This window comes from Talpa occidentalis, unplaced genomic scaffold, assembly GCF_014898055.3.
Source record: "Talpa occidentalis isolate TD23 unplaced genomic scaffold, MPIMG_talOcc4v2.1 talOcc4.8, whole genome shotgun sequence".
In the NCBI taxonomy this organism is placed as follows: Eukaryota; Metazoa; Chordata; class Mammalia; order Eulipotyphla; family Talpidae; genus Talpa; species Talpa occidentalis.
Window position 1 is genome coordinate 30,063,591 of NW_023605194.1, and position 27,336 is coordinate 30,090,926.

The 27,336-nt window shown below is 46.0% G+C and overlaps 1 long non-coding RNA gene across 2 annotated transcripts in view; it reads left to right on the top strand.

Moving 5' to 3' along the window:
* Positions 1-2,476: 2,476 nt before the first annotated feature.
* The window catches only part of LOC119234427 (uncharacterized), a 55,880-nt gene continuing 31,020 nt past the window's right edge, over positions 2,477-27,336 (top strand). The window contains exons 1-3 of one of the 2 annotated variants that reach the window (XR_008549864.1): positions 2,477-2,655; positions 11,530-11,700; positions 25,742-25,845. This is a non-coding gene — a long non-coding RNA (uncharacterized LOC119234427). The remainder of the gene's footprint in view (positions 2,656-11,529; positions 11,701-25,741; positions 25,846-27,336) is intronic. The other variant, XR_005122612.2, reaches the window with a different exon arrangement.

Below are 27,336 nucleotides of genomic sequence, written 5' to 3' on the forward strand. Positions count from 1 at the left end.
TTCCTTCTCCCCATTCAAACACCAGCTCAGTGTCACTTCCTGAGAGACCTTTCTAAAGACCCTCACCCACCACCCCATCATCCTCTATCACGCCACCCTGTTGACGTGCTTCATGCATTGATCACTAGCAGGACTCACCTCCACATCTTCCTGGATTTATGCTTCTACACTCCTCCAGAATGCAAGTTACTGAGGACTTGACTTTATCTGCTTTGTTTCCCCTGCCCCTGACACATGCTAGTGAGTGGATGGGGAACACTGAGGTGCTGGGGGCTTCTTACTCCCTTGTGTCTCTCCTTGCCATCAGGACTCTGAGTTGGGCTAATCTCAGAGCCATAGTTCTTCAGCCACCCAGATTGCTGGGGCTGTCCCTCAGTGGGGGCATTTCTAATACGTTCTGAGGAGATGCCTACTCGGATGGGCCGGGGACTGAATTTGGAGAAGAAAGAATACCTGCTGCTGGATAAGCAGGTGTGACTTGCCCTTCATCTGTTGCTCCAGATTATCCACTGGAGCTGCTGTTTCAGAGCAGCTTCCTACTCAACTGGATTCAACAATTATTTCCTGAACATGGTCTGTGTCTCAGGAGTGATGAGGCCTTCATTCTCACTGTACTTCTGGGTAGATTTATAGGTAAGAGAGCTGAGGCATAAGGAGTTAAATAAAGGGTTCAAAGTCACAAAAGTAGGAGAAGGTGAGGTTGGGACTTGAATTCAGGGATTCTGGCACCCTGCCCAGATAGACTCCCATCCTCCCCTGCTGTGTCTCTGAGGTCTTAATTCCCAGAAGCCTTTGGGTATGGTTCACAGGTGCCAGAGAGCTTGGTAGGAGGTTGGAAGGTAAAGTTTGGAGAGTCTGGAGTTGAGCAGCTAAGATTATAGATTTGGGCCTTAGAGATGTAAAGGTTCTGTTCCTGGGTCTACTCCACACCAGCTACCTGACCTCAGACTCAGGATATGATTTCTCTAAACTTCAAATTGGTGCCTATTTCATAGGACTGTTGCTAATGTTAAACAGAGGATGCAAGCACTCTTCCAGGTAGACAGGTGGGTGCAACAGGCCAGTGAAGTTATTTTACATAATTCTCATTGCCTTGGCTATAGCAAGGCTGGGTAGTGGAGCAGCAGGTCTGCACTGCCTGAAAACCCTGGGAGCTTGGGGCTGAGGAGTTGGTAAGTGGAGGACCCAGTTCTCAGTCCTCCTACTGGGAGAGCCATATGTTGCTGTAGAAGGAACAAGAAGCATCTCTCCTTCCTTGCAGGGAGTAATTCCCAAGGAAAGGGGGAGAAATTTGGGTATCTATGCTACCATTTATCTAAGAAGGAGAGAATACAAGTGTACATATATTTATATGTATTTGTTTATATTAAAAGAAAACTATGGAAGAATAAGCTAAAAAGCAAAAATGGCAGCCTATGGAGAATGGAGAAGAGAGGCATGTGGTGTCATACCTTTTTTTCTAGATTTGATGTGGAGCTGTGTAAGTACCTAAAGAATTATAAAACTAATTAAAGCAACATTCAAGAAAGGCAGTCCCTAAAATTGAGAGTAAAATGAAGCAAATGAACTTAATGTGTAGGTGGCATAATTTCACACAAGGGAATTATTTCAAATGATTTTATGAAATATTAATTTAACTTAACATCCATAAGGAGGATATATCCTAACACAAAATTAACTGTAAAATAAAAATTTTAAACTGCCCTCAGAAATATAGCTATAGATAAAGCAAATTGGCAATATGTTAATGTCATTAGACTTGTTTCAGTGTGAGTGAAAAAAGATTTTGCAAACAAAATTTTAGTGATAAGTAAAACAGTACTTTCAAGTTTAATATCAATAAAATTAAATATGAACAAGATCAAATATAAAATCAATGTAAAGAGACAATTTATCAAGATATACTATCTATAAAAAAAAAGTATTTCCTCCTAGAAAGACCAGAAATAATAACCAACACAGTAGCAATGAACCTCCTTTATACCTAGATTTTGTCTCTATAGATTATTTCTTACTAGGGAGAACAATCATTCCCTCATCTGAATCTCAGAAGAGTCTGGAAACCTTTGTCATACCAAAAGACAGATAGGCTGTGAAAATCTCCTGGAGGATCTTTAAAGAATTGAGCTGATTCTAAGAGTTTCCCACTAGCAAAAATTGGAACCATTTGCTCATCAGTAAGAATGAAAACCAATGGGTATTGAAACACACTGTTTAAGCCCATGAGTTCATGATGATACTGAAAAAAAAAAAAAAAAAAAAAAAAAACAGCTCAAACAATCCCCTGTGGTCACCTTTGGAGGACACAGAGAGAAGCTTCTGAAAAGTGACTATTCTGTATGAATTGTGCTAAGTCATCCAGGGAACCAAGCATCAGATGAAGGAGAATTTCTTCCATATGGTAGGAAGAATAGAATTTGAATACTACCATTTTTTAACCCCCTGACATAATAATGGATTAGAATGCTAGTGGGTCTCCTGTGAACATGGACACTGTCTGTGAAGTATTCTTGCCAACAAACCAAATCTAGATCAGAACATGCCTCTACCCTGCATTGAACTACCAGACTGCAGAAATAACAGGACAGAGAAAACCACTCAATGACACCATGAGGAAGTAATCAGCAAAATTTGGGGTGTGGAGGACCCTACAGGGTAAGTCACCTATTTCTTAATAAATAAGTCATTGAAACTGAGACAGGTGGGATACATTGATTAAAAGACACGAAAGAGACACATCGATTGAACGCCAGTACCTCTTTGGAACCTGAGTCCAACAAATCATCTATAGCCAACATTTACAGAACAACGTGGAAAACTTGAGTATTTGATAATATGCCTGAGTATTTGTCAATATTCAAAGGTTCTTGCAAATGTTTTAGTGATGACACCAGTATGTTGAAAAATATTTGTTATTTAGCATGACCTACACTAGTATTTAGCAGTGAAATGATATGACATCTGGAACTTCTAAGTAAATGTAGTGTGGGACACTGGGTTGGTGCATGGACATGAAACAGGATTTCTGAAGATGAATTTTTGTATGCATTTGAACTTTTATATGCACTTGAGATGTTTCATAGTTTGAAAAAAAAAGCAGACAATTCTTGGGGCAGGAGGGGGCAAAGAGGAGGATGAGGGTGAGCTGAGGGGAGTGGTGGGGCAGGGAAGAGACACACCAGGGAGTCTGAGAAAGCGGCTGGCTCTGTGGCAGCCAGGGTGAGACCTGAGACTGCCCCTTGGCCACATGGCAAGGAGGTGGCACCTGGGCCGGCCTGACTCGTCCTGGAGACTCCAGCCTGTCTGGTAACCTCACTTAAGGTTATTTGATATGAAGTGGCTTCAAGGAGGCCAAGAGCTCTACGAATATTGGCAGGTACGCAAGACATCAAAAACTGTCCAACTTTAGAGGTTGGTGGACAAGGCTACACTTAAAAATTTAAAAATTACAATAGAATAAAATATTTGTGGTAGATTACTAACCAAGTAGAAATGGAGTTTATTATTAATGTAAAATGTGCATCTACATTAAAAGAAAAAAAAAAACAGTAAAAAGGTTCTCATGTAAAAAAAAATATGTATATTTAGGCAAAAAAAAAAAAATTACCTAAAAGCAACAGACACTCTTTGGTAAGCAGTGTCTGTTGAATTTGTTGTTGAGATGATTGGCAGTGAGGTGAAGGAAACCTGTTTCTACTTTCAACAAGAGATTATCATTGGACCAGCTTGCAGGGAAAGCTGAGTCAGAGTTTTAGTCACACACCACCCCCTCCTCGTCTTCCACGTCTCCCTGGGGATTGTCCTGTGGGAGGCAGGTGAAGATGAGGGGCTAACGTCACCTATGATGTTGACACCTCTGAATAAATGCACAGGAGGTGGGGCTAAAAAATTCCCTGTGCAGGAGAAGTTTCTCTAAAAAACTCAGAGTGGTCTCCTTTCTCCTTGGGTGGGGAGCAGGGGAGGAGGCCACCCCACCCCCTGAGGCTGGTGCTGTGGCATAGTGACCCTGTCTGGGGCCAAAGCTGCTTCTTGGACACTTGCACATCCATGGTCCCTTTATAGGTATCACCTTTGCTGCAAAGGCTCACCTAGGGCCCCAGGAGGACAGCGATGTATCAATGACCACAAAGGGGCTGCCCAGCTCACATGATTTTAATCCCATCAGAACTCCAGGCTTTTTGTTGGGCGATGGAGAAGTCAAGACTCCCTCCACTGAGGAATTTATTTGCTTTCCCCTGTCTAGTTTTAGAGCATAGAGCAGGAAACAGATACCCATGGTGAGACTAGGACTGGCTCAGGTAACTTGCAAGGTTGGGACAGAGACAGACTGTTCTCAGATGAATAGTTTTGCAGGTCACCACCTCCCTTCCAGGAGTGCTATCTGACCTTTCTGGTCCCAGCTCCCCAAGATGAGTCCTGCTTCCAGAAACTTTCAGAGGCAGAATTCTGGGTCCTGTGATACCTCCTGGACATCCACCAGATGTCATTTCATTGGCGTGATGGTGCTGTCTGGGCTCCCCATCATTTTATGGGGTATTGGTTCCCAGTGCAGCCTTTGAGGAAAGTTTGGCAGCCTCATCACCTTCCATTTTCCAGCAGAAAGAATAAGACTCTTGAGGACTAATGGAAGCGCCACAAAGAGTCCGGCAGATAACAGAACTGGTGTCAGACTCTGAGTCTTTCCTGTTCTTTCCTGGCCTTGGTAGAAGGACCAGCATACAAATTTGCCGAGTGCAATCCATGAGCAGATATGGCCCAAAAAGCCAATAGGCGGGTTTGTTTGACAATTAACAGTTGCTAATTTAGGGCCTCCCTGGTGGCACAAGGGGTTAAGCACAGCACTGTGAAACTATCTATAGCCTCTGCTGTGACCTGCACCCACATGGTGCAGCAGACCTCTCCTGTTAGCCCGCTGCCCTCAGAAATGTATTTCAGTCAATCCTCCTGGTCTGCTCCCTACTCTGTCTCTTGTGAATCCTCTCATGTCCCACACTCTGGTTTGTACCCCAGTTCTTGTATGCATAAACAAATAAATTAAAAAAAAGCAATTGCTAATTTGGACTGTTAGCAACATTTAAAAATCAGGAGGTTTTTTGTGGTGATGGTGGCATTTCTGGTCTTTTTAACCAGAGGTCAGGGAGCAGGTGCAGGGACAGGCAGGACACGTGCCCTTCTGCTGGTCACCAGCTCACATCACTCATTTACATAACCAGCAGGACCCAAGATTGTGTTTCATCTCCATTATAAGCAGAGGATGGCTTAGGTTGCGGGAGAAGTATAGCTGGTCACTACAAAGTTAACCTGTCTCAACCTCTCCCCCAAAGCCAGCTGGGGGGCTGGACCCCAAACACCCAACCCTATCACCATCCTTGTGGTGGACACCCTGGGATGCTCAGAGAATTGGGTGCCGTGAGGCGTTGAATTACGCCTTGAAGAGCACATTAAACACCAACCCAGGAAGCGTTCTGAAGGCATTAATACTAAATAAGCCTTATCTTCAGAAACATTCACCTGCTGTGAGCAGATATGTCTTCATGAAATATGAAATCCCCCCAAATTTATTAAAACCGCCTGCGTCGTAGCGGGAACTCAAACTGAGCAGCCCTCCGTTAGAGCCTCGTTATTATTATGGCATTATTTATTTATATCCGACCCTAAGACAGACATGATGTAATCCAGTAATTAAGATTGTTATGATTGAATATTTATTAAGCACCTACAATAAGCCAGTCACTGATCCACATAAAATGAGTCTTTACCCTCAAGAGGTCCTATGTTGCTGCCATGGGGAGCTCTGTGACTCTCAGAGGGGAGCAGGGGGGAGTTTAATGGATTTTGTCTTCCCTGAGCAAGCTTGAGAAATGATGCTGATCAGAAATTGGACCCAGTTTAGTCTCGCTGTTCAATCTGAATGAAATGAAAACAATCCATCGCTGCCTTAGAAGAGAGATGGGAGTGCAGAGGGGCTGTCCCTAAAAATGCCCCCAGGAGCCCAGCGTCGGGCTGGACTGCCCAAGGCAAGAGGCAGAAGCAGCGTGGTCTGCTTTTGAAAGTCACCCGGGCCTAGACTGAGTGGTTCTTTTGTACTTCTCTTAAAATTAGCCTGACTCCCATGTATCACAAGCCAGCACTTGCAGGATCCCCACTGTGTGTCAGAGGTTGGAGCTGCAGAAGGCAAGCAGACACGACCTCAGGTCCCCAAGGACATCAGCCTCCACATCAAAGCCCTGTGGGATGCTTTCCCCTTCTGCCCTCCCCAAAGTGTCCTGTGAAATTTCCCCTGGCCTTCCCTCTCTCTCTCTTTCTCCCGTCCTGTCTTCTTCCTTCTTTCCCTTGCACTGAACCACTTTTCCTAAAAGGATCTGCTGAGCTGTGCGCTCCGCTAGGCAAAGAGCTTGCTCTCTGGACTCTCTGCTTCTCACTGGTGACTATTTGTAGTGGAAAAGTAAATGAAAGCACAAGCACAGGATGCCGTCGATGAATGAAACACAAACGTAAAAGTGTACCTGGCATTGAAACACGATCCTCTGCGACCAACTCTACTCACTTATAATTTTTCCCTAGCAGATTATTTCTCTGTTTGGGAAGGACATGGAATGTCCCCTGGGTTCTCTGATGCCTTTGGTAGGAGATGTTTTGAAAACTGACACATGCATGTTATGCTTCCCTTAGCACTAGCCCTGATGCCTATATTTGGTTCAGATAAAATCTCCTTTATCATGAAAGGGACTCTGGTTGTTTCCACAAAATAATCAGTTTTTTAAAGTTGTGATTTTAAAAAATTGCAATAAAATACATATACCATGTAGTTTACCGTCTTAATTTTTTGAGTGTACAGTTCTGTATGTTGTTGTACAATGTTGTTGTACAATCATGTACAATGATCACCACATCCACCTCCAGAATGTCTTCATCATTCCAAACAGAAATTCTGTACCCATTAATCAACTAACTCCCCATTTACTCCCCTCCAGCCCCTGGAGAACCTTCCACTTTTTGTAACTATGAATTCAGCTAATCTCAGTACCTCGTATGGATGCAATACTGCAGCATTTGTCTATTTTGACTGGCTTATTTCATTTAGTATAATATCCTCAAAGTGCATCCCTTTTGCATTATATCCAAATTTCCTTCCCTTTTTAATGCTGAATAATATTCCACTGTATGGATAACTGTCATTTTGCATATCCATCGATTTGAGGACACAGGAACCCCCATGAGCTGCTTCTCTGTAGAGCACAAGGCCTGGGGCCATGGGTGTTCAGAAGGTCCTTATCTCTGATTCTTACTTTACTGCAAGGGATGTGGAGAAGCCAAAGTGGAGGGAATGAAGCATATGCCACACAAGTATGCCTTTTGCATAAATTGCTTTTTGGGCGACAAACACATAAACAAATCTTCATTTATAGACAACCTTTCCTCACAAACAAAAAGCCCCACCAATTAGACTGGGCTTGAATTTAGACTAAGATTAGACTAAGATTCTAAATTGCCATAAAGCAGGAAAACCCTTTAAAACAAAGGATTGAGTAACCAGGTAAGTCACTCAGAAACATGATGTCACCTCCCTGGACATCAGTGAGAAGTATGTACACCAGAAAATGGAATTGCCATTCACCATGGTTTTAATCCAGAGTAAGATCAAGCCACCAGACCCAGGCCACACCCTTCAAGAACTATTTTAAAAGATTGCTGTCGAAATGCCAGGTCAGCCAGACTGAAGAGACCTCCAGAGTGACTGGGCTTGAAAGAAGAGCAAGACTTAAAGGCAGAGCTGTGACCTCAGGGAATGTTCTTCACCTCCTCTAAGGAATGTTGGCCAGCCCTCCCCGACCCTCCCAACCCTTCTGGATAAAAGGGGATTAAGAGGCATTCAGAAAAGAGACAAGAACTGGCATCAGGCTTCAAAGTCCAGTTTGTCTCTTACTAGTTATAGGGGTATGGACAGGTTACCTTATCCACCCTCTGTCTCGGTGGTCTTATCTATAAAATAGGCATAATAATATCTACCTGGAAGTTTTTATATTGGTTAAGTAAAACAATGTATGCTCAATCCTTAGTTTCATACTTAATCCAAGCTTGGCACATGGGGGACGCAGCTCAGCTGAACAAAACTGTATTATTTGTGGTCCATGAAAGTGGCTCCTATGCAGACCCGGTCTCTTGCAGTTGAAGCCAATGGGGTGAGCATGGCAAGATGCTTTTTTGCCTTTAGTAAGAGCATTGGGCAAAAGTCATCTCTTTCACCCAAATCTTATGCGTCCCTCCCCAGAAGACAAAAATAGCTCAGTCTTTGATTTAAGTCCCAAAGTAGAACTTGCTGTCTCCACTTCCCCAATGCCATTGCCCCCTAAGTCAGACCCAAGTCTCATCTTTCCCTTTTCAAGTTCCATTGGGTGGTCTCTTTCAAAACATTTCCAGGTGCACTTATGGTACAGTCTCTTGAGGATGGTGTGATAAGGAGACTGTGTACAGTTGTGTGTGTGTGTGTGTGTGTGTGTGTGTGTGTGTGTGTGTGAGAGAGAGAGAGATAGAGAGAGATTGAGTGAGAGAGATAGGCAGGTCTGTGGATCAGACTTTGTATTGTTATCATACCAAAAAGATAACAAGAGGGCTTCCCCTGGTGGTGCAGCGGTTGAGTGCTGGGCTGCGAGGCTGCCTGCAGCCTCTGCAGCGACGGTTCGTTCCCCAGCCGCAGGCAAGGGTCCCAAAAAGAAAAAAAAAAAAGATAACAAGAAGCTGAATTTTACTGTTTTGGGAGCTAATTTTCTAAGACTCTTACTCTGAATTCTTTGTAGATCTGATGTATGACAGAAAAAATAAAATGCATCCCCTGATACGTCTCAGACTTTGGAAGTTCTTCAATCCTGAGAGTTACTTATATATTCCAGGGATTCAGCGTTCCCGTTTCTCTGGTCACTGGGCACTCCGAGATACACCTGGGCCTGGCCCCACCCAGGCGTCCCTTGCGGCCCCCTGCTGGTGGGCACCTCACATTGCAGGTCGCCCTCTCCCCAGCGCCAAGGGGACTCCACTTCACAAGGTCACAGGGCAAACCTGCCTAAGGTACTGCTAGTGGGAGAGTGACCCAAGGAGGCTTCCCTCGGAGGTCAACTTGAATTCGGTGTTGTTTTGGGGGTTGAGGTGTTGAGAAAGCATGAATACGGTCTCTCCTTCCTGGTGAATGTCTGCGTGAGGGGAAAGGTGTTTGGGCAAGGGAAATGAGGGCACAAACTTAAAATGGTGAGGAATTCCAACAACTGGTGAAATAGGCTATCGGAAAGCAGAAGGGCCAGGAACCTAGCTGCGCTCTTCCTTTGGGATAAGGGACCTCCTCTTCTTGGCCTTCCTTTCTCCTTCCCTCCCCAGGTGCTCCGACCCTTTCTTCTTTTGTCCTTTCCTTCCCTCCCCTGACCACCCTTCCTTTGAGAAAATTCTGCATTTTGCTTTGCTGGGAAAATGTCTGCCTCCGCCTAGCCATGGCTCAAGATGTTGGAGGCAGCAGAACTAACACTAGTTTGCTGAGAAAAACTCTGTGTCGGGAAACCAAGAAAATGTCTGAAAGTCTGCAGTCTAGAGCCATCATGCTTTTGATTGCAGGAAGAAATAACATGAGGGAACCTGACTGCAGCTTCATGTCTTTAGGATACTTTTAGGATAAGCGATTCAAGTAGCCTTTGGTCCTTCTATCTTTCCAAATGCAGAGACCACTGGCTGAATTAGCTCTGTAAGATCAAGGGAGGATTTTAAAGTTACGAGCAGTGTTTATCCTTTCTCGGTTAACTGTTTGTTAGAAATCAGCCTCTTTTAGTTACTGAAAATGTTAGAAATTAACTAGATGCCTTGCTTCCCTTGTTAAGAAAAAGCATTTATTCTTTGCGTGCATGTGACTTATCTATAGACACTCAGGCCCCAGACTCCGGGGGTGGGGAGCAGTCCTTCACAGGAATCTAATATTGATCTGTGGGTCCTCGGTCCTCAGTCTGGTTTCCAGTTACCTCTTTTAGTAAATTTCTCCTTTACTGAACTTTGAGTTTGCTTTACAGTGATTATTTCAGTCAACACTTCCTTCCTTCTTAAATTGTGTTCTCATTTTAGACAATTTGATAATTTTCTTGGGGAAAAGAAGAAAGTAGGAGAAATATGCCCACCCAGAAATCTTGACAGTGGAGGAGGCTAGGCATGTGTGGAGTAGAGGGAATATGGGAAATGTCTGCATCTTCTGCTCAATCTTGATGGGAAGCTAAAACAGCTCTAAAATTCCAAAGTTTATTAACTATAAAAATAGCACAACTTCTACCCATATGCACCAGGTGCCATTCATTCATTCATTCACCCACTTTTAAAACAACGTAACTGTGATCATATCATCTGAACAATGTCATAAGCTTATTTTGTCATGACACTGTACGAGATCATTTCCAAGTAATTATGAATTCTTCTGAAACATTTTGAATGACTTAATAGTCTACGCTACAGAATTTCGATATATTTGGCTCCTTAGATGTTTATAAGTAAGACTTATTCAGGTTTATTGCCTTAAGATATGTTTGCATTGTATAATTCTGGGATCAAAGAAATACATGTTATAAAGCCCTGGATGCATTCATCTGGCCAAACTGCTCCCACTGCCACCAGCAACGTCTGCTTGTTTGACCACATCTTTGGCAGCATTGGGTGTTTCCTTTTTCTGACTCTTTACTGCTATGAGCTGTAGGAAATGAATCCTTACAAATCCCTGGTGGTTACTGAGACAGTTCATGGTGGGGGGCCACAGCACAAGACAAGGAGGGTGGGTAAAGCTGGTCATCCTTCCTGTTTCCTTGGTGGGATCAGAGGAAACAAACCAGAGAGGCAGGGTAGCCCAGGGGACCCAGGAGTCAGGATGGAGTGAGGCAGGGTGCCTTTTAGGGTAGAGACCTCAGTTTGAGTTCTTTCTCTGTTAAATTCCTGAATTTAGATTGGACAAGAGATTATTTACTGAGTCTATGTTTCCTTTAATATGTGGTAAGGCTAAAATATCCCAGGCAGAGCTGTTTGGGGAAGTGAAAGGGAGGATCTCTCCTCAAGAGGACTCCAAGTCCCCCAGTAGCCAGGTCACCACAGCTCATGGCTGATGCAACCCAGCTGGAAAGGACATGCTCACTGCCCCCCACCACATGCTGAACCCCACTTGCTGCTGAGCAACTCTGACCAGCTCTGCCCAAACTGAGTCCAGCACATCCCCCAGCAGACGTGACCAGGCCATTCAGTGTTTTGTGGGGTGATCGGGAGCAGGCTGGCCTTCCATCATCCTTCTTCTTTGTCTTTGGGATGAGATCATGCGATGCAGCTGGTAATTGCTCAGGAAAATAAGGCTCCTTTTTTAATCAGGTGCTAAAAGTGCTTTCAGCAGCCCTGTACGGTGTTGCTGACAGGCGCAGTCTCCAGCCAATTTCGTGACACTTCAAAGAGCAGAGGTAAGATTGCTTCTGGGAAATTAGCACTACCCCGCCCCCAACCTTGATTTTCTTGGACCATTTAACACAGGTCAAACCCAGAGATGGGAAATATTGATGTGTCTGCAACACAAATACTGCTGAGACCCTGCTTGAGAAGCAGAGACCAAGTCACCTCCTCTGAGTGTCGTGTTTTGTTTCTTCATCTGTAGAATGGGGAGAGACAGACTGTCTCATTGGATTATGAAGATGGAGAGCTGTGGTGAGAAATCCATAGAGCATATTGTGCCGCAAATGATTCATGTTATATTTCATTTGAGTTTTGCAAAAACTCCAAGATGCGGGGTGCATAGTTATCTGGGGTTGGATCTGCCCAGCTGCATGGCTGGCCCCTTCCCAATGCTGGTGCTGTGCAAGAAGTCCCTCCTTTTGCTGCAAGCATCTGGGGTTGAGAAAGGAAAACCTGGCTTTGTGACACTGGCCAGCATGCCCCTAGCTCCCTCCTGCTGCAAATGGAGCCAATTTGTATTTACCTTCTACCTCCAGGGCAAAGCACTTGGTAATTCACAAAACCTTCCTAACACTGGAAACAAAGATGTGTCCAGAAAGTAGGAACTCTTTCAAGCAGTTAATCAAGGTTGCACAGCTGGGGTGGTTCAGGATGGGGGTCTTTTCCACCACCTCCCTCCTGCTCCCCAAACTTGTTACCTGATAACATCTCAGGTCAAGCATGTGGCTAAATATAGCCTCTCTCCCAGCTCTGCTGTCATCGGGACTGTCAACAGTGGCGCCCCAGTTTTTCAGACTTAGCGTCAGGCTGTGATTTGACAGCCAAGCTTAGTTATGGGCTAAGGATTTTGTTTCCAGGAGTTCCACGCTCCTCCCTACTCCAATTTTAGATACAGAGACAGACCCTATAGAACTGACTGGAAGGCAGGTGGGAAGTGGGGGAGGGCTGGAGAGACCAATAGCTCAGCCTGGCCTGCTGAGAACCCTAAAGATCAGCCTTCTACTCATAGGCCCCATGGCCTTGGGAACTCACTGCCCATGGGAGCTGTAGGGCCCATCGGAGGACAAGGCTAAGGCATCATCTCACTACCAGTAGCCATGGGAATGTGGGCAGCGTTGAACCTTTTTGAGCCACAGTGGTCTCATGTGCAAGCAATAAGAGTAACTTCTTGCTTGCTGCTCGTGAGTAGAGGAATGCAGGGTTGCGCTGCCGCTGGCCCCTCGCACAGTGAGATGGGTGTGTGTTGATTCCACCACCTCTCCATCAGTCCTGCCACAGTCAGTTCAGCCCAGTGAAAATGTTCTAGCATCTCTGGGTGCTGGGTGCTCAAGACTCAGAAAATGATGAGCTCCAGGGCATACAGAAAGAATGCAGCAGAAGCAGATCTGAAATCTGTGTTTGATGATGTTCAAGTGACCACGATTCCCACAGACACTTCACCCTCCTTCCTCCCGTGATGAACAGTTGTACTGCTCTCTGGTTTATAGGTCTGAGAATTCTAAAGTAAGAAACCAAATGAGGTCAGAGGGGCACAGCTGAGTCTGGGCAGGGCTGAGGTGGGGGCTCAGCAAGGACTTGCCCCTGACAGATGGAGCAGGCTGGGGTTCAGGGCTGCCACACTGCCTGGTCCAAAACTCCAGGACCATCTTTCTTTATCAGTGGCATTCCTGGATTTGTGCAGTCTATCGTCTGCGCAGCTGAGTGCAATGGACCTTTTAGGGCCATTGTCCCCCCCCACAAGGTGACATTGATCCCTTAGAGATTCGGGATGGGCGGCACACATTCTTTCCTCATGCCTTGGAGTCCCACAGACTTCCTGGTTGGGAGGAGGGATTGAAGTCAGCTTAGTTGAAGTGATTTATTTTTATTAGCATCTATTCCCCTGTCCAGTGGTGCAATGCAGCATAGCTAGTTTGCTGGGACTTGAATCCATCCTTCATTCTGGAATCATTTGTTTTGTAACCACCATGGGCCAGGCAGTGGGGACACAGCAGTGAGTAAGACAGACAGGGCCCCTGGTTTTGTGGAACTTTTGTTTGGGTCTGCGGTGGGGGATCAAGATTAGAGCAGAGGGCAGACAAGGTCAGCCATATGGAGCCTTGAAGACTAGGGACTGGAGCTTACATTTTATTCAGAGTTACAGGAAGCCAATGGTGGTGGTGGTGGGGACTAATTGGAGGGCCAATGGGATCTGGTGTGCATTTTAAAAAGAACTCTCCTGAATGGAAAACAGGTGCTGGGGCAGGGGTCAATCAGAAGGACATTGTAGGGGTCCGGGTGGTAGAGATGGAGATTCAGAGATGGGGAGAAGGGGTAGGGCTGGATGGAAGGAGGTGACTCGGAAAAGAATTTGAATCTGAAGGCTTGGATGTGAGGGATGAAGGAGAGGAGAAACCAGCAGACCTCCAAGTGCTGGATTCCACAGCTAACAGGCAGTGACTAAATCTGTGTGACTGAGTGTTGGCCACATGTTGATTCATTTTAAAAATCACAATAATCCTATGAGAGAGGGGATATTATTTTCTAAATAATTTGCTCAAGTCAAATTATTGGCTAGTTGCCCAGGCCTCCTAGCTCCTCCAGAAAGCTAGTCCCAGCAATAGCTGTGGTCTTTTCAGGCCACCACCTGCAATGATCAGAGGCAGCTTTGCTCATACCCATGGCTAAGGGATCACATAAATACTTGAGAATTTGACATTCCCCCCAAACACATATTTGCAACCCCCCTTAGTATTTGCTGAAAGTTAAATGAACTATTCCAACTCCCTCTTAAGCAGTAGGTGAGCCTCACCCTGGAGGAGACCTAGAGGGTTGAGACCCATTCCTGAGGGCACCCACAGAAAGACCCAGAGTCCCTGACCTTGGATACCCCAGTGATGTCTTTGAACAGGCTCTCTTTCAAGTAGCCCCATCTTGATGCACAATCCAGTGCAGAGCCTACTTCAATTGCTAGCCGCCAGAGGGCTTGTGAAGTCAGCGGACAGTTAACAGTGGCCACACATGCTGGTGGGACAGATGAGAGGTGCACAAGATGATGAAAACACACCTAGAAGCCCCTGGGCCCCTGCCCTTTATTGTACGTTGAAAGTTCTTAATATGTTCAATATATCTTTGCATGGATCACTGGGCCAGTTCCCTGCACATTAAGAACTGTTCTTCAAAGTCCATCAGGACATGCCAGCTCAGAGCCAGGTTGCACTGCCCTAAGTGTGCATGGGTGTGCTCAGCACTGGAATCTCTGCAGCAGATGCAAATAAGGAGGATGGCATTTGGTATTTGGGACATTCTGGCAGAGAATAAGGTGGAGGTGTAGCCAGACAGTCCCTCAGGGAGGAAAGAGTAGTGTTTTCTTGGGGTTTCCAAGTCAGGCACCTAATTAGGTCAGGTACCCTAATTTCTGCCTTTCAGAGGAAGAAACTGAGGCTCCAACTCACAGCAGTGCCTTATAGTGCACACGCCTGGGTGGTGTGCCTCTTGCCATCACCTCCCTGGCTACACGTGTCCATCCATTGTGTTAATTGAGTGCTTCAACAGCGTTTGAAGGCAAGGTTTTGTGCTTGAATATATTGCCACATTAATAACTTCAGAACATTTCAGGCAGCGTTGAAATAGTAAATTAAGACACGACGGGCCATATATTCAGGGCAGAGAGCTGAAGTGCCATTTTATTACGTGTGCCATGGAATTAAAGGCTTAATTTTCTTTTAAAAGATGGCGATGCATCATTTCCTGCAGCCAGGTAAAAACAGTTAGCAGACATGATTTATCCTTCATTCCGTTTAAAAATAGGTAACTGGAATTCCAGGATCCTGCTCTCTGTTGTTATTTTATCTCTGCCTAGAGGGCACTTGAGACTTTGATCCCCACCATTCTGACTTGAAGGACAGGGCTATGCCCTGGGTGTGGTCAGAAAAGGGAGGCAGGGCTGCAGGGGTGGCTGTCACCCTGGGTTAGTGGAGGGGGGCTCCCTGCTAAGCTTCAGAAGGGAGGCAGGCTGCAGCTTTCCCCTGCCAGGTTGGGCAGCAAGCTGCCTCTGTGGCTGGGCAATGAGCTCTTACAGCCTGGCTTCCTTCCCTACAAAATGGAGTAACAGCAGAAGCTACCACAGGCGGATCTAAGGATGGCATGAGACTATAGGTGGAAAGAAAGTGGGTCTCCAGTGACTCTTACACATGGTGTGACATTTGCTGGCAGAAATTGTTATTAGAACAGCTCTTGTCCCCCCCCCCATAATAATGTAATACATACTCATTGAGAAGAATTGGAAAAATATAGAAAGTAAAAAAAAAAAATAAAGATCAGAGTGTCATATTACCCAAAGATGGTTAATGTTATTTCCTCTTTCAGCACACTTGAAAAATACAAAATCACAATTTTGTATCCTGGTACTCTGATTCTCTGGCTTGATATTGCAGGGTGAGTCATCTGCCTTATCATTAACAACTGTCCACAGATTCTGTGGCAGGGCTGTATTCTATTTCTTTGTAGACATGTGCGTCACCTTTACCAAGTCCCTGTTGGATCTTCACATACTTTCTTTCATGAAACATTTCTTGTTTAGTTTTCTATAATTTATAACTGTAAAAGATACTGATCTTGTTTATGGTTACTGCACTAGATTTCTGTGGGCACTGTAACAAATTCTCACTTATTAGCTTAAAACAATCATTTGTCCTCTCCCAGTGCTAGAGGCCAGAAGTCTGAGATGAAGGTGCCGGCAGAGTTGCCTTCAAAATCTCTGCTGGAGAAACTTCCTCACCACTTCCAGGTTCTGGTGGCTCCAGGCTTTTCTTGGCTTGTGGTAACATCGCTTCAGTCTGTGCTTCCATCTTCACATGGCTGTGTCCACTCTGTATGTCTCTCCTCTGAGAACCTCTTATAAGGATACCTGGTCTCTGGATTTAGGGCCTGCTTGGATGATCTTATCTCTAGATGCTTCATTACATATGCAAAGATTTTTTTCCCCAAATGAAGTAACATGCACAAGTTCTGGGGTTAGGCTCCTCTGGGAGGAGGTACCGGTCAGCCTACTGCAGCCAGGAAGCCAGGGCTTAGGAAAGTCCAGGCCATGGCCCAGGGTCACAAGGCTGTGGGCAGCCGAACTCAGATGCTCACCAGAATTTGACCTAAGCATACTGCACTTGTCTGAGCATCTTTTAAAAATTTTGTTTTAAGAAGATCTTTGACAAACAACATGGGCTTACTGCTGTCTGCCCTCCCCAGGCCCAGTCATTTTCAGAGGCAGAGCCTGAAGACCTCAGATCCACTGCTAGCAGGGAGCAGGAGTCAGGGCCTACCTGACCATCTTCCCACCCCGCTGCCATGTCCCCATCCTCTTGTGGTGCTTGGGTGTTAGCACGGATTCTGACAGAGACAATATTCACAGTCTGGCAGGCACGATGACCCCCACCCACTGCTGTCCCAATCCACTGTCCCCCCATCAGATACCTCAAATTTCAACAGTACCACTTGGATCCAGACCAGCTCCCCTAGCCCATCCTGACTGCTCTGGTTTCTCTTTTTCCAGAGGACACCCCTGAGCACATCTCCTTTGCTTCCTCACTGAGCTCTATAGGGGACATAAATCCCCCAAGTTCCCCCCCGCCCCGAAGCTCTTGACCTCCCTGTGTGGCCAGAGTTGCTGTAAGTCTTAGTCTAAGCAGGGGTGAAGTTGCCCTGCCCACTGCTTTGCCAGTCTGACCAGTATGTAAGATATTGACAGTTTATGGGATTTCCTGGGGATAGGGGTGGAGTCTGGGAGGCACCTCTGATTGGGCCTGCCACTGACTCTCCCCCTGCTGTGGTCCTGCTGTGGTCCTGAATACTCACCCCTCTAGTACCCTAGGTTACTCTTGGTTCATGTTTGTTACTAGGTCTGGGTTCAAATCCTGCTTCTTCCTTTGCTTCCTGACAGGGCCTGTGTCATAGTAACATGAAGGCCAGAGGGAGGATGGCTAGACCCCAGGAGCATGGCTGCCTGGGCTTCTGCTCCCACACAGAGGCCCTGTGGTGTCCCCCACCCACAGAAGAGGGTGTCACAGAACATGGCAGCAAGGCCATCTTCTGTTATGACAGTTTGGGGGTAGCTTTCAACCTTGGGGAGCATCAGAGTCATGGGGAGGGGGTTGTTAAAACCTGGCTCTGGAATGGGACCCAAGAATATGCCTTTCCTTCTAGGAAAGGCAGGGTCCCAGGTGCTACCAAGGGTCCACTGGTAGGAGCTGCCAGTGGGGGCAGGACGGCTCAGGACAAGTGGCTTGGAAATGTGGGTGCTGCCCCTTTCTGTCCCAAGTCCCTGCAGCTGGTGGGGTTCCAAGAGCCTCCACGGACCATAGGGCTGACATAGAGCATGTTCTCTGCCCAGGCAGAGGAGCTCTTCTGCCTCCAAAGTTTGGGGCTTGCTGGGGAGAAAGGGCAGACGTCTCCTGGCAGGGGCTGAGCAGCAGCATCATGTCCACACTACAGCCAGCTTGCTCCGGCCCCACTGATCCTCAGAGTCAGAGTGGGCCCTCCCACTGCTGCTCAGCCTGCAGTCCGGAAGGCTGTGCCTGCAGAGGGTCTGGAAAGAGGTTCTCCCTAGAGGCACTAGAATTGCTGATGAGATTAGGCTGAAGGTGATGGAGACCCACCTATGTGTGTAGAAAATCGGCCATTCACAAAGATGGAGGTGTTCCTTCCCAGCTGGATATGTGGAGGGCACAGGCACACCCCTCTGCCTTTCTCTGCCTGCTTAGCGATGTAGTGTATGTGCACATGAGTGTGTATGGGTGTGTGTGTGTGTGTGTGTGTGTTGTGTGTTGCAGAGGGGCTGTTGGCTCAGTGTTGGTGCCTGGTATATGAGGGGCCGACTCCTGGGGTTTAGAGGGAGTGGGTGCTGGATTGGTGGGTGGTGAAGCTCTTCTCGGGGATGTTTGAACTTGAGGGTCTGGTTCTCCAGCTTCAAGATCATAAGAAAAACCCAGGTTTTGAACCTAAACTTTCTTGCAGCCCCTCTTCCCGCAGACTGAGGGGCAGTGTCCAGAACAGAACAACCTACTTTGAGGGTGGGAGCAGAAGTTCTCTGTCAAGGAGACTGCCCACCTGGTACAGGATAGTCTGGGAGAGGCAGGCACAGGGGATGGGGTGAGAGGGTTCTAGCAGGCTGTTAGATCTCTGTCCACCCTGTAAGTTCCTCCAAGCCACCCTGTAAGTCCCTCCAACAGGCCCTGCTGAGCAAGTACCTTTCTAATGGGAAACACAGGAAGCACAGAGGCCCACTCACCATGACAGCATCCTCCTCACGGCGGCAGGAGCATGGCAGCCACACCAGCCCACACACAGGACTCGGGCTGTGTGCAGGGCACCCGCCTTGGGCACTCACACTTCCTTTCTCAGAGCAGCAATGAGGCAGTGGGAAAGAATCTGCTCCCACCCAGGCAGGCCTGCCGGTGACACCAGATACGACTTGGAAGCCAGCTGGACATTCCTGTGTTAGGCTGTTCAGAAATGGACCAAGGCCCCACTGCTTAGAGAGGCCCCAAGTGCCCCCTGTTCCCACCCCCTTCTTCCTTGCTGAGCTTGGATCTTCTCTGCAACGCACCCTGTCTCGAGGCGCTGGGTCTCTGACCTTGGTGAAGCCCTCGGCCGACCCCTTGCCTGCCCTGTAGCTCTATTCGTTTATAAATAGGCCCATTTCTCATCTTGCCCTGGCCCAGAGCTCCACACCCAAGAGGCAGATGCAACCTCGGGATTCCCTTTCTAGCCAAGGGCAGAGCAGGACCTGATGGGCTTGTGGGCCTGAGGGATGAGATCACAAATTCTCCTGCAAATAGTAACTCATGCTGGACAGTCAGAAACACAAATCAGCTTGCGTGTTGCTTTCCTGTGGCTACTCTGACAAATTATGGCGCACTGAGCAGCTTGAAGCAACAAAAGCTCACGCTCTCACAGTTCTGGAGGTCAGAAGTCCGAAACCCAGGTCTGGGCAGAGCCACTCTCCCTCTGAAGGTGCCAGGGAGGGTCCTATCTTGCCTCCTCAGCTTCTAGAGACCTTGCTTACTCCAGGGCTTGCTGGACGCATCACCCCATGCCCCCTCTGTGTCACATTGCCTCCTCCTGTGGTGTCTGTCTCAAATGTCTCTTTACCTTCCTCTTATGCAAGGGCACTTGTCACTGGGTTTAGGTTCCACCAGGATACTCCAGGATGATGCCTCATCATAGAACCTTAATGCTATCTGTGGAAACTCCTTTTCTAAATATGGGGGTATTCATAGGTTTGGGGAATAGGATGCGGACATCCCTTTTGAGGGTCACCATGCAGTCCACAAGCAGCTTGTTGTCACAAGGAAATTTACTGAGATGGTTGGTCAGATGAGGAAGCCTGAGGAAAGGGGTTTGCAAGAGAGGGACAAAAGCATGCAGGGGGCCTGCTGCTCTGTAGTCACAGGCACCTGGAGCAAGGGAAATCCTGACTCTGATGGGGACTCATTGACAGAGAACTGACCCCAGCTAAGTAGAGGGCTTGGGTGCAGGCTATGTGTTGCCTGGGGCTTGGCATCGGCTGAGACTGTGGGTCAGTCCTCAGCTATCGCTTGGATTAGTGAATCGTCAATAGATCCGGTTGAGCGAAGACAGCTGGAGTAAGCAGGCCACACAGAGGCGCTTGTTATTTCGGCTTTCGTGGTGATGTGGTGTGATTTGCAGCTTGGCTCATAGCCACGACACTCACAGAGTCTGGTCAGCTGTCACCGTGTCATACTCTTCAGTGAGTGAAGATGACTTGAGTGTATTTTATGGTGCATGGAAAGAACGCAGGCTCTGGGGTCACACAGGCCCTGGGTCTGTCCCTTCTGTGTCTCTCGCTGACCATGGGAGACAGCTGGCCTCCTCCAGGCTCAGACAGTTTTCTCCTGGGTAAAACAAGAAGAGACAAAGCCACCTTGAGGCTCTGCTGTCATATCAAGGTTAGATTTGATCTCAGCTGAGGTCAGAATCAAGGTCAGTGACTGGAGACATCAAGTATAGACCAGTTGGTGTGCAACACCACTTCCCAGGGGACAGTCCAATCTGAGTATGACCTGTCCTTTCTCCAAGGTCTCTGAGATATCCAGCCTCACCCAAGAATCTGTGCTAGACTAAAGGGTCTGGGGTCAGACAGAGCCCAAGATCTGGCATCCAAGGGCTTCAATCACTCAGGTCAGATAAGAAATCTTGAAAATATAGGTGGCATCTCCCTCTTGCTGAAGGGCCTGGCTCTGAGTAAGGGAGTAGCCTCAAAGGGGAGGCATTTGGTACCATGATATTGAGGCTGTGAACTGGCCTGAGTGTTCTGATCTATGAGGGTTGCTGGCAAACCTGTGGGGTCCTCACATGTCTGGAGAAAGTTCGGGTACAGCCCTCCTTTTGCCTATGAATGTCTAATTGCTCCAGCGTCATTTCTTGTAAAGACTGTCCTTGGAAACTGACATTGCATAAGGAGAAAACATGCTGAGTTATCCCAGAGATGACAGAGGACATCCTGCTATACCAAGTGAAAAAGATTTGAAGAGGGACTAGCAAATTAAAACAAATAAACAAACAGTAACCCCAGGAAGACTAGAGCTAAGAACCTTTCCTCACACTTGATCTTGCATGGCCTTGCAGTGGTGAGAGTGTGTGTGAAATCCAGGTGTGCCCTCTGTAAATTTCTCTGGTGAAATAGCTGGTGGTGCCTTTTGTCCATTTTCTAGCTGGGTTATTTGCTTTTTATTTTTCTTAAGTGAGTTTTGAAAGTTCTTTATATACTTAGATACAAGGCATTTGTGGTTTGCAAATATTTTCCTTCAGTCTTTTCATCCTTTTAATAAGATCTTTTGCAGACCAAACATTTTTAATTTTGATATAACTCAACTTTCAATTTTTTTCCTTTTATAAATGAGTGCTTTTGCTTTCAAGTGTAAGAATTCATTATCTAACTCTAGATCCCAATGATAGTTCCTAATTTTTTCCTAAAAGATATCATTTTGCAGTCAATGTTTAAATGTGTGATCCATGTTGTGTCTTAGACCTTCAGAGAAGGTTTATAGTAATCCTGACTCTCTTATTCTCTTTTTTGATTGTTTATTTGAATTTTTAGATTCAAAATAAATTTCCTACCAGGATTTTCAAGCATTGTTTCATAATCTCCTAGCATCCAGCATGTTGATACATGGTTGAAAGTATGGATGGTTTTCCTTTGTAGACAACTCAATTTTATTTTTCCTCTCTGAAAACTTTAAGGTAATCTTGTTTGTCCTTATGCCAAACCACATATGCCACAGTATTGATTACTCTAGCTCATAGTAAATCTTGAAATCTGGCAGGTATATGCCTTTCTCACATTGCCTTTTATTTTTTTCACTAGTATTAATATTTTTAAAAAATATAGGTCTTGCATATTTCATAGTAAACTTACTTGAACATATTTCACAACTGTGGGTAAGCATTTTTAAAAAACTCTTTTCCTCTTTCCTTTTCCCCACTACTGAGTTCTCACCAGTAGTGAGAGCTTGGGGCCCTGTTTGAAGTCCTGGGCAGTGCCATGGGCAGTCTCACTGGAACCTCAGGAGTGCTGGGTCCCTTTTATCAATGTAGCTGATAGCACTATGGGTTTCAAGAGGTGCTAAGCAGAAAGGGATGTGGTCCAGTCTAAATTTAAGGAAAGGTTCTGGCTAGTGTGTGTGCTACAGCCACACTCTAAGGATATGGGGAGTGGGGCCCAGCCAGAGGCAAGGACACTGGTTTGGGGACCACTGGTAGAGGAGTGGCGCTGGCCTGGATGACTCAGTAGTGGGGCAAGGGGCCTCCCCTAAGGAGGAATCAGTAGTCCTGACAGAAGCTGCTCCCTTGCAGTGGGCACTAAAGGCCTTCCATTCCTAAATACTAGAGAAAAATTAGGAGCTCCTTCTCCACTAGAGAACAAACTCCTGAGGGGTTTGCTGTCCATCTCCAGTGTGAATATCCACAACTGTCCCCTTTCCTCACTTCCTTCTTGTGGTTAGTTTGCCTCTCTGGCTCCTGACTCCTGCTCCTGGTGCCTGCTGGAACTGGGTCACAGGGGCTGTATCTCTGAGGTTGGACCCTCCCTGCAGGTTCAATCCTGCTGCCCCACACAGCATGAGTGCTGGACATTGCAACTGGCCAGACTGAGCTTAAGTTCATCATGGGTCCTTGAAACTGAGGCTTTGGGCCTTTCTGTGGGAGACTTAGTTTCTACCAGTTATCACTCAGCAGTGCCACGCAAGTCCCAGTTTCTGCGTGGAAGGACACTGGACCTAAAATCCAGTGGCTGCGCGTATAAATGCAGAGCACTCCCCATTGAAGCTGGATTGGAGAATTTCTGGAAGCAGGCTGGACAGAGTTCCATCACACATCAGTTTGCTGTTCTCTTCCACTGGAGAGGCAGAAAACATAAAAAGCCATTGGAATCTATCAGCAAATGCCTGATTGCTCTGCCAGGCAGCCAAACCTGTCCTCCACATAAACCTGAAGTGGTAGCAAGTTTTAATCATTTTTCATAGTCACTAATGAAAATAGTGCTGCCTCTGGCTGGGCAGTCCAAAGTGCCCAACAAATGAATTCTGAGTCCCAGGTGAAAACTCTAGATCTGGAAGGCCTTGGATCAACTAATGACACACCTTGTGCAAATTTTAAACCTCCCAATAATGTCCATGCGTGTGGCCTAATGGTACTACAGAGATTTTAGGATTGGTACATATATTAGTCACTTTAATTAAAATCCTGGAGTTATATTATATGTTATTTGTATGGCAGTTTGTGATGTGTTTAATGCTCCCAGTTTCAAAATTATTAAAGTTACTGTCCCTGGGCTGGCCAAAGTGATAAGCAAAGTAAGAATGTGATCTTATTCCCTCTTGATGGGGCAGGCGGGGAGGAGAATGCGTGTGGGATTTTCTTATAAAGAGACCAAATGCCAAATAAAAGAATTCCAGCTGTGCAACAGGAAAGTTGAAATGGTTTGTTAGGATCATTAATATTGCAATGAAAACTAATTAAACCTGGAGCTAGAAGAAGTTCATTAGTGGTTTGGAGCCAAGGATTTTGCTTCTGCAGAGTTGGTTATAGCACTGTGGAACTTGGAAAGTTGTCAGCTGCACTTGGGGTCATGCAGCTCTCTCCTTATTGTGGCCTCTGGACTTGAACTTGTAATACGCTCTTGGCAGAGATGAGCCAAGAGATGTCCTTGGAGTACTCTAAGTACCCTCTGTCTGGGTCCTCAGGGGAACTGGATAATGCCACACCTGGCTGGACCCTCAGCAAGCAAAATACTGAGAATGGGCTTTTGAAGACAGGGAAGGGTAGACATGCAGACTTTCTCTCTGAGCAATGAGGAGGTTTTTTTTTTTTTTTAAAGATTTTTTTTTTATTTTTTAATATTTATTTATTTATACAAGCACTTGGTACAGTCAAAAGTGTGGGAGGGTGAGAGAATTCACCAGAGCCAGAGCGGGGAGCAGAGCAGGCAGAAGGACCATAGTACACTGCTGAGGGGAGCAGCGGGCGGCAGGAGAGGTCTGCACGCCATGTGGGACCCTCCTCTGGTGGCCGGGAAGCAGCCCGGGATCGAACCGGCGCTGCAGAGGCTGCGGGCAGCTTTGCAACCCAGCGCTCAACCGCTGCACCACCAGGGAGGCCCAATGAGAGAGGTTTTTACAAGGCACTCAACTCACTTCAAACCATTAGAAAAAAGCAACTCAAATCTTCCACAGTTTTGTGCTAACTTTGATGTACATCTTGTTTGCTCTTCTTTCCTTTCCTCACAAAATTGCCTTATCATTTCTCTCCCAAGTTGGTGGCCTGAATGAGGGAAGGTTGTCTTTGTTACAGGTTGGAATTCCTGGGTAGCAGACACTGAAGATGGGGTTTAACTGGAGGGATGCCTGTTAAGGAGGGCTCTGGGACCAACCCCCATGGAAAGGAGAGGCTAGAAGCAGATGTGGGTGGAGAGAGAAGCTGGGACTTCTGGAGCATTGGGGATGCAGTAGCCTTTTAAAGGTGTCTGAAGTTGGGCTGAGCTTGCCAGTTCTTCATCTTTTGGCTTCGGTCAGTCATTGGACAGAGGCCAGCCCCAGAACAGTGGCCTTTGAGTCTAGGGGCTCAGAGTTGATACATTCTGTGAAGATGGAGGCCCCCACCCATAACACCTCCAGAGTAGAAATAGCAAGTCCTTCCTTACTGAGGCTTTTTGGGCAACACATTGTAACATCCTCTGCAGTTTTGTTCCTTATAATCTCTCTCGACTCTATCGTAACACTCGACACATGATGGTTTTTAATATATATGTGTTAATGTAGATAGAATATTTATGTTTCACACAGAGAAAACCAAGGCTTAAGGAAGTGAACAGTGGAACTAAAGTTAGAAGGAAGGTCTCTAACTCCAGAATCCTAGCCCTGGCCCCTGGCCCTTGCTTCTACTAGTGAACAATGAAGTACAGGAAGGCTGACATCTGGGTGATGGCCATCTGACCTCCAGTAGAGCCAAAATCAAATTCATCATTCAACACACTGGGAGGATAGCTAGGTTTTCGCTCTTTCAAGGCCTTTCCTTGAATCTCCAACCAAGGCCAGCCTTTGGGTGGAAGATTATCACTGCCACTAGCGGAAGGACTGGGGCTTGTCCATCAGGCTGAACAAACTTGACCTCAAGTCTGAGGCCATCAGAATGACAGATGGGCTCTGCTGTCTACACTATGGCTCAGCAGTTTTAGCCAGCCCAGTGGTTCCTGGGACTAGGGTGGGGACAAAAAGGGCAGAATGAGAACACACAAGCCTAGGGCCCCCAGCAAGTTGCCCTGAGTTGCTTTTGGATAGTTTATTACAAGATCTTAAACCTTACATAGTTTATTTACATTTTAGAAAAAAAACAAAACAAGCAAATAAATTTGATAACTAGAAAAATAAAGCAAAATGTTTGCTTTTCTTGATTTTCACCTGATTGAATTCAGCACTTTTCAGCATTCCACAAGTGGCTTACAGGAGTGCTAAGGTATCATTCTCCTTGGTCTGGGGAAGCAGTAGACAGGCAAGGGGAGCAGCAGCCAGTCATTTCCCACCACATGCAGCCCCTCCTGCTTATTTCCATATCACCTGTGTGCTGCCACCCAGAGACTATTGGGATGTGCTTTGCTGTAGGGAGCATGTCTTAAATGTTGGAAGCAAACAGTGCTGTGCATCTCCAAGAAGGGAAAAAAATCACTTTCATATTGTGGTAAGGATCTTTCTCAGTTTTCCAAGTCAAATCCCATATTCCAAAATAATGGTCCTCTTTCTCCCAGGGCCTAAAACAGCCAGACTTTAGCTGACAGATCCCAGAGACCCAAAGACTCCTGAGCATCTCATTCAAGCCCCTCATTTTATGGATGAGGACACTGAAGTCCAGGTAGGTAAATGTCTGGGCAATGGGCATAGAAATGAGGTATGTTTAATTTGACAATATTATTAACCCTGCTCATTATTCTGGAGTGATCCCATAAGAGCTCATAAAAAATTATTTAATCACATGCTTTATCTATATAGTATATTTTATGCATTATGTAATTATTGTCGTCATAATTAATGGGTCTGAGTAACTGAACGAGTAGCTGAAAGCAGTCAGCTGAGGGCAGTATTTAAATATTTTTTCTTTCACACATCAAGGTTAAACCTAGGCAGCCTTTTGCTTTTTGTTTAACCACAAGTAGCAGAGAAAGGGCATGAAGAACCCATTTGTGGGACACCATTCACCGACTCCAGTTCTTGATGGTTGGTCATCATTTCCTATTGTGGAGAAAAGAACACACCTCTGGGACATTTTGGGGTGCTCTGCAGTGTGTGAAGTTTTTTTTTAATTTAATTTTTTATTTTTATATTCCCCATACAATTGCAGCCCCCCGATTTTGACCCCAATCCCTCCTTTCCCCGCCCCCCCCCCCAAATTGTGTCTCTGGTTCATAGTTGTTTGTTGATTTTGATTTTTTCTTTCTTACAGTTATTCTTTTCCTGGTCCCTTATTTAGGTTTTCTAGATTCCTGCTATGAGTGAGACCATCCGGTATTTTTCTTTTTCTTTCTGGCTTATTTTGCTGAGCATGATCCCTTCTAGCTCCATCCATGTTGCTGCAAATTGCATGTGTTTATCTTTTTTAATTGCTGAGTAATATTCCATGGTGTATATGTACCACATCTTCTTGATCCAGTCATCTATTTTTGGGCATTTGGGTTGTTTCCAAAGCTTAGCTATTGTAAATAGTGCTGCTATAAACATAGGGGTGCAGGTGCTCTTTGGAATTAATGTTTCTGTGTCCTTTGGGTAAATACCTAGGAGTGGAATTGCTGGATCATATGGAAGCTCTGTCTTTAGTAGGTTGAGGAATCTCCACACAGCTTTCCATAGTGGTTGGACCAGTTTTGCAGTGCATGAAGATTTAACCTGAGTTTACTATATACCATAATTTCAGAGGAGTAGAAAATTCAGTAGTCAAGTCTGAATTTTCCTTGTCTACCTTTCAGAATTAGACAATTTATAATGTTTTGGGTTAAGTTAAACTGCGATAGAATAGGGGAAATCCAAAATCTTAGCGGCTTAAGAAAATCTGATTCGGGCAGCCCAGCACTACAGAGGCGATCCCATAATTATGTACTGATACAAGTTCCCCTCTTTCATCTCTGCACCCTGCTGTATAACTTTCATTCCCAAGATCACCTTTTGGTCCAGGTTGGTTGAAAAGTTCCAGCCATCATATCAGCATTCTAGCCTGGCAGCAGGAAGAAAGCAGAAAGTCAGGGAACTGCCAGCTTAAATAGACTTGAAAGCATTTCCGTGGGATAGTTCATTTCCATTCCACTGCTTAAAATCAGTCACAGACTACCTTTAACCACAAAGGAGGCAGGTA